This window comes from Coregonus lavaretus (assembly GCF_964263955.1).
Source record: "Coregonus lavaretus genome assembly, chromosome: 25".
In the NCBI taxonomy this organism is placed as follows: domain Eukaryota; kingdom Metazoa; phylum Chordata; class Actinopteri; order Salmoniformes; family Salmonidae; genus Coregonus; species Coregonus lavaretus.
Window position 1 is genome coordinate 17,741,663 of NC_140012.1, and position 8,007 is coordinate 17,749,669.

General features: G+C 43.3%; 1 pseudogene across 1 annotated transcript in view; it reads left to right on the forward strand.

Moving 5' to 3' along the window:
- Positions 1 to 7,687, forward strand: part of LOC311100551 (melanopsin-A-like) — a 57,576-nt pseudogene extending 49,889 nt beyond the window's left edge. The window contains exons 3-4 of the transcript in view: positions 7,141 to 7,344; positions 7,512 to 7,687. The product of the transcript in view is annotated as a melanopsin-A-like (transcript). The remainder of the gene's footprint in view (positions 1 to 7,140; positions 7,345 to 7,511) is intronic.
- The last annotated feature ends 320 nt before the right edge of the window (positions 7,688 to 8,007 follow it).

Genomic DNA, 8,007 nt, shown 5'->3' on the forward strand with positions numbered 1-8,007 from the left:
CCTTAACCAACAGTGCATTTATTTTAAACAAAAAAGTAAGAATAAAACAACAACAAAAAAGTGTTGAGAAAAAAAAAAGAGCAGAAGTAAAAAATAAAGTGACAGTAGGGAGGCTATATATACAATAGAATAAAGTGACAGTAGGGAGGCTATATATACAGGGGGGTACCGTTGCATAGTCAATGTGCGGGGGCACCGGCCAGTTGAGGCAGTTGAGGCAATATGTACATGTGGGTAGAGTTAAAGTGACTATGCATAAATACTTAACAGAGTAGCAGCAGCGTAAAAAGGATGGGGTGGGGGGGCAGTGCAAATAGTCCGGGTAGCCATGATTAGCTGTTCAGGAGTCTTATGGCTTGGGGGTAGAAGCTGTTGAGAAGTCTTTTGGACCTAGACTTGGCACTCCGGTACCGCTTGCCGTGCGGTAGCAGAGAGAACAGTCTATGACTAGGGTGACTGGAGTCTTTGACAATTTTGAGGGCCTTCCTCTGACACCGCCTGGTATAGAGGTCCTGGATGGCAGGGAGCTTTGCCCCAGTGATGTACTGGGCCGTACGCACTACCCTCTGTAGTGCCTTGCGGTCAGAGGCCAAGCAGTTGCCATACCAGGCGGTGATGCAACCAGTCAGGATGCTCTCGATGGTGCAGCTGTAGAATTTTTTGAGGATCTGAGGACCCATGCCAAATCTTTTTAGTCTCCTGAGGGGGAATAGGCTTTGTCGTGCCCTCTTCACGACTGTCTTGGTGTGGTGAAGAAGGCGCAACTGCGCCTCTTCAACCTCAGGAGGCTGATGAAATTCGGCTTGGCCCCTAAGACCCTCATGAACTTCTACAGATTGAGAGCATCCTGTCGGGCAGTATCACCGCCTGGTATGGCAATTGCACCATCTGCAACTGCAGGGCTCTCTAGAGGGTGGTGCGGTCAGCCCAACGCATCACCGGAGTCACACTGCATGTCCTCCAGGACATCTACAGCACCTGGTGTCACAGGAAGGCCAAGAAGTTCATCAAGGACCGGGATTCAGCCGATAACATTGAGGAGTTTACCACAACATCCACAGGCTTCATCAACAAGTGCATAGACGATGTTGTCCTCACAGTGACTATAAGAATGTATCCCAAACAAAAACCATGGATCACAGGCAACAACCATGCTGGGCTAAAGGCTAGAGCTACCGCTTACAATGAATGGGACACGGACATGGACGCATACAAGAAATCCCGCTATGACCTCCGACGAGACATCAAACATGCAAAAGGACAATAAAGGAGGACGATAGAATCCTATTACACCGGCTACAATACTCGTCGTATGTGGCAGGACTTGCAGACGATAACGGATTACAAAGGGAAACCCAGCCATGAGCTGCCCAGAGATGCAGAACTCCCAAACGACTATCTTGCACTGACTTCCAGCACTCACTAGACTTTATATACACACCATATACACACTCACTCACACACACTACACTGTCACTCCAACACAAATCCCTCACACATTCAAACACTACGTCCGTACGCACACACACATAACACACACTTGTACACTCATCATTTGCTGATGCTACTCTGTTCTTTATTTTACTCTCATTATCTATCCTGATGCCTAGTCACTTTACCCTGCCTTCATGTACATATCTACCTCACGTACCTTGTACTGCTGCACATTGATCTTTTATTTGTCTTGTGTTAGTTACCATTTTTTCGTAAGCAAGCATTTCACTGTAAAGTCTACACCAGTTGTATTTGGCACGTGATAAATACAATTTGATTCTGATTTGATTTGTGTTAGTACCTCTAGGGCAATTCAGACTGGTGATTGAGGAAATGTTTACTGAAAAACGTGTTTGTTTTCTTTAATCGTGTTTCATAATTATTTTGCATTTCATATTTTTATTTATTGTGTGTATTTTTGTAATTACAGGGCTCCTTTGTAAAAGATACCTTTGTCTCATCATGACTTCCTGTCAAAATAAAAGTTAAATAAATAATCCAGCTCTCATTTAGGATTGCACATTCAACAAATCACCAGCAGAGGGAGTTCCCTTTGCATCCATTCACTGTGTTGGTGGTGCTCATAACATTTACCATAACTTCAAAAGCGGCAGAGAGCCCAATCTGGATATTTGATGTGTTTGTAGAGCATAGTATATGTTTTTGAGATATTTACACACACACACACACACACACACACACACATTCCCATGATGCTGGGTGCTGTGCTGACAGATTGTTGTTAATACAAGGGGGTGAGATGTAGATGGTTATAACACACTCAGGCAATAATGAGTGTGTATGTCATTCATCCTCGCTTCGCCCTGTTACAGCTCTGTGTGCGTGCATTCGTGCGGGTGTGCATGCGTGTATGTGTGTGTGTTTCTGTGAGTGTGCTGTTCTCATGCATTATGACTATGATAAAGTGATGTTTCTGGGGTAGGCAACAGGTCACCTTGATAACTGTTACTGTACTGATCACTGTTATTCTCCAGTCCGAGACGGCTACAAGGCCCTCCCCCGCCGTTCCCTTCGGCAAATCAGATCACGCCTCCATTGTGCTCCTCCCCGCCTCTTGGCAGAAATTAAAGCAGGAAGCACTGATAGTAAGGTCTGCGCAACATCGGTCGGAACATTCGGAATCCACTGGGATATGTTCCGAGTCGCCTCTGGGAATAACATCAACGACTACACTGACTCTGTCACTGGTTTCATCAGGAAGGGCCCTCTAAAGCCTTGTTCACATTGCAGGCCTTAATGCTCAAATCAGTTTTGGTTTTCTAATCCGTTTTGGAATACTGTCTTTCCAAACAGCAAGTTAAAAGTGGCCAAATTGGATTTGTGTGTGTTGAGACAGCAGTCATTTGCTGACATGGCTACCTTATTTGTCATAGTAACGACGGGTGTGTGCACAGTGGTTTAGGTTGATTGGTGATGGTGTTCGTGGTTCCTATCACTCAGAAGTTATGTAGCAAGGTAAGGTGACAACAATGCCTGCCATGAACGTTTCCCAGTTGCTTTTAAAGCCTCAAAGGATAAGATTATCCAACTTTCAAAATGAGTCCTTTTTGTCTAGCCACAGCAGTCAACTAGCTAGCTAGGTAGCTGTTTAGATTTCTAGCACATTCACTAATTTGTTTGTGAACAATAAACAAGCTAGTTAGCTACCACATGTTCTTGTCAAACTGTCAACAGAGTAGCCAGCAAGCAACAAGATATGCCAAATAACAGCCTAAAAAAAACTTCAGGGCAAAGAAATTACATTTTACCATTCAGACACAAGTTGCATGGCCAGGAATCAGATTTGTATCTGACTTCAAATAACCTACGAAGGTGGTTTGAAATGTGGCTTGAAATATCCGATTCCATGTACTTTATGGCTGTTCAGACTGCAGGAAAAAGAATACATTCGAATCTGATATTATTTTGGAGGGGGATTTGAGTCATATCAAATTGCCAATGTGAACAAGGCTAAACTCAACTCTGGACCATGAAGCCAGTTCTACTGCATTTGTTCATTGCTCCCCTCTAATCAGGGATTTATTTAGACCTAGGACACCAGCAGACGTCTGAAGCATTGTTTTGTCAAACATCCACCTGATTGGTTTGGTATTGGTTTTGGTAGAAGACAAAAAGACTACCCTGCGCACGCGCTACGGCGTGTGCAATGTCATTTATAATAATTTGGCTGTTCTAAATTATTTTGACCAGCAGGTGCCACTAGTGTACAATGTGTTGATCAAAGCCTCGCGTAATGAAAGTATTTTCGACACAATTGGCTGGGGAAAAAATCTCCCTGTACTCCCTGTTTACTATGACTGTGTGGCTACGCACGACTCCAACTCAATCCTTAAGTTTACTGGTGACAAGACAGTGGTAGGCCTGATTACCAACAACGACGAGACAGCCTACAGGGAGGAGATTAGAGCCCTGGCGGAATGATGCCAGGAAAATAACCTCTCCCTCAATGTAAAAGGAGCTGATCGTGGACTACAGGAGACAGAGTAGGGATTATGCCCCCATCCATATTAACAGGGAATTGGCTTCATGGACCCTCTCCACTTGTGCCTAAACTGCAATATTATATTGTGGCCTTTCTCTTGCATTTCAAATGTTTTTTTTGTTTATATTATCTTTTACCAGATCTAATGTGTTATATTCTCCTACATTAATTTCAAATTTCCACAAACTTCAAAGTGTTTCCTTTCAAATGGTATCAAGAATATGCATATCCTTGCTTCAGGTCCTGAGCTACAGGCAGTTAGATTTGAGGATGTCATTTTAGGCAAAAACTGAAGAGTAATGTTATTTGAGTAATCAAGGTGACAGACAGTGACACATTCAATACCGCCTTGCACACTCTTGCCTGCATCTAGCTGATCATTAGTCCAACAGTGGCAAACAAGAGTTTCTATTGGACAAATTCAGTTATGTTTATCCCAGTTTCGTTCCGTTTGCTTCCGTTTAAGATTTTTTTTCAACAGTATCAGTGGAATGAATACACCCCTGATCACACGCAAACACAGTTCACATTCATAGCAGCCACATCAATTCCTTCTCACGTACGCTCTCTCGTCCTCTAACGTTTTTCCCCTTCGCTTGTGGACTTCAGTGCACAATAATAATAATATGCCATTTAGCAGACGCTTTTATCCAAAGCGACATACAGTCATGTGCGCATACATTTTTACATATGGGTGGTCCCGGGGATCGAACCCACTACCCTGGCGTTACAAGCGCCATGCTCTACCAATTGAGCTACAGAGGACCACAACACATCAGCTGTCTGTGACCAGGCAAAAAAAAACGTTACAAACCAAACCTTTGTGTCGTAACCGCTAACTGCTACACACAGCCTAGATCGTTGTCACCATAGCTAACGTCATAGTCAACATAGCTACTAGAACTAACGCATTAGTAAACCCGCTACAATTATGCAGTTTCGCAGTTACAGTGGCAATAAATTCATATAACCAAAAGCTTACCTTGACTTGGAAGAGTTCCATTGTTGGATAGTCATAGCCAGCTAGCTAACATAGCATCCCTCTCTGTTTGAGCCGGGTGTTTGAGTAAGCTAAACTAGCTAGCTGGATTCGCTAGCTAAGTAAGTGAACATGAAAGAGGGAAAAAATACAACAAAATATAGCTAGCTCTCTCTCTATCTTTTGCTTCTCCTTCATTTTTTAAGAAATTGATTTGTTCTTTCTCTCTCTTTGAGTCAACTACTCACCACATTTTATGCAATGCAGTGCTAGCTGTAGCTTATGCTTTCAGTACTAGATTCATTCTCTGATCCTTTGATTGGATGGACAACATGTCAGTTCAGGCTGCAAGAGCTCTGATAGGTTGGAGGATGTCCTCCGGAAGTTGTCATAATTACTGTGTAAGCCTATGGAAGGGAGTGAGAACCGTGAGCCTCCTAGGTTTTGTATTGAAGTCAATGTACCCAGAGGAGGACGGAAACTAGCTGTCCTCGGGCTACACCATGGTGGTACCCTACAGAGTTCTGTTGAGGCTACTGTAGACCTTATTGCAAAACAGTGTGTTTTAATCAATTATTTGGTGACGTGAATATATTTAGTATAGTTTTATCTAAAAACGATAACTGTTTTAATGTTCCACTATTTACATTTTTATGAAATTCACTGAGGAGGATGGTCCTCCCCTTCTTCCTCTGAGCAGCCTTCACTGGTTCCTACCCACCGTGTACATCAACACCCGGGTCAAGCCACCCATGATTGTCCAGCCTAGTAGTCCTGACCCTTCTCTATTTCACCTAGGTGGTGTAGGGATTTTGGACAATCATTTACGGTGACCTGATTTAAATTTTTTGGGCGAGAGAGAATCCTCTGGGCGTTTTCTGGGCATGTGAGTTATGTTATTTACAGTGACATAGGCCTACCTTCACAATAAGGTACTCACACTATGTTACTCTGCTAGACACAGAAGTGCAAAATTGAGGGATGAACTAATTTCACTAGCTACATACACCCAATCTCTTAACTTTGAAAGCAAGCTAGCTGGTTAATTAAAACATAATTATGTTTTGTCCTTACAAGTTTGCACATTTTGATATTACTTTGTAGCATTTTGTATCACATTGGCCAGCAAGCACATTCCCTTTGACAGCTAGGTTTATTACTGTGGAGACACCTTGCAGTTTTGGAGACAGCTTCGCATTTGGTAACAAAACTAAAGCTATCTATTAACTTTCTTCATATGGATTTACTTCACCGGCTAGCTAGCCAAACTTGTATAGTTAGCGAGGAGCTGCTACTTGCTAGCTATCTACACGAGGTGTCCTAGCTGTGTTGACATTTCCCCTATCCACTTCATCCACTCATCAGAATAACATAACTATTTTCTTACTCGCCGTTTTACTGGCATCAGCCCATCCAACATCTCCCAACAGTCGTAGTGCATTGCAGACCGCAGTAAGCCACAGTAGCAAAAGGTTGTAAACAGGAAGTAAGGAGCCCACACGTGTTAGCGCTAACATATTTCTAGGTAGGTGGTTCCAAATTAACTAAAGCCAGCCCTATAACTGACACATAATTCAGAAAGAATGTACACGTAATTGACACGGATTTCCGTTAAGTTCCCACTTTGGATTTCCCACTTCAAGTCCAAATATATCATACTTAGACTAAAACTATGACTAATTGACTTAAATTGTTGTGCAACATCATGGGTAAGCTCTGGGCATCATCTTTAGCTGGTGTGGACATTTAACTTCAATGATTTTACTGTTACAGTTCATATAAGGAAATCAGTCAATTTAAATAAATTCATTAGGCCCTAATCTATGGATTTCACATGACTGGGAATAAAGATATGACTCTGTTGGTCACAGATACCTTTAAAAAAAAGTTAGGGGAGTGGATCAGAAATGTAACCACCATTTGCCTCATGCAGTGCAACACAGGTATTTCGCATAGAGTTGATCAGGCTATTGATTGTGGCCTGTGGAATGTTGTCCCACTCCTCTTAACTGGCTGTGCAAAGTTGCTGGATATTGGCAGGATCTGGAACATGCTGTCATACATCCAATTTATCTCTCTCTATCCCTCTTTCTCTCGTTCTCTCTTTTTTTTCTCTCTCTGTCTATCTCTCTACTTATCTCCACCCCCCCCCCCCCCCCCCCAGCATGTGAGCTGTATGCGTTCTGTGGAGCATTGTTCGGGATGACCAGTATGATGACTCTGCTGGTGATAGCCATGGACCGCTACTTCGTCATTACGCGGCCGCTGACGTCCATGGGTGTGATGTCAAGACGTAGGGCCCTCTACGTCATGGCTGCTGCCTGGCTCTACTCTATGGCCTGGTCCCTACCGCCCTTCTTTGGCTAGAGTGAGTACACACACAGACGGCCAGACAGACACAAACACATGCACTTGCACACACACATGCACGCGCACACACGCTATTGCTCTGTGTGTCTGAGGGATATATGACTTATCAGTGTGTGTATATCTAAGTGTGTGTGTGTGTGTGTGTGTGTGTGTGTGACCTGTCAGGTGCGTATGTCCCAGAGGGGTTGATGACGTTGTGTTTGTGGGACTACATGACGTTCACGCCTTCGGTCTGCTTTTACACCATGCTGCTCTTCATCTTCGTCTTCTTCATCCCACTCTTCATCATCATCTACTGTTATTTCTGCATCTTCACCGCTGTACGCATCGCCACACGGTGAGCACACACACACACACACATACACACGCACACACACACACTTGGCTACTCAGTGTATTAGTATTGATGTTGATGCTCTAATATACACTGCTAAAAAAAATCAAGGGAACACTTAAACAACACAATGTAACTCCAAATCAATCACACTTCTGTGAAATCAAACTGTCCACTTTGGAAGCAACACTGATTGACAATAAATGTCACATGCTGTTGTGCAAATGGAATAGACAACAGGTGGAAATTATAGGCAATAAGCAAGACACCCCCAATAAAGAAGTGGTTCTGCAGGTGGTGACCACAGACCACTTCTCAGTTCCTATG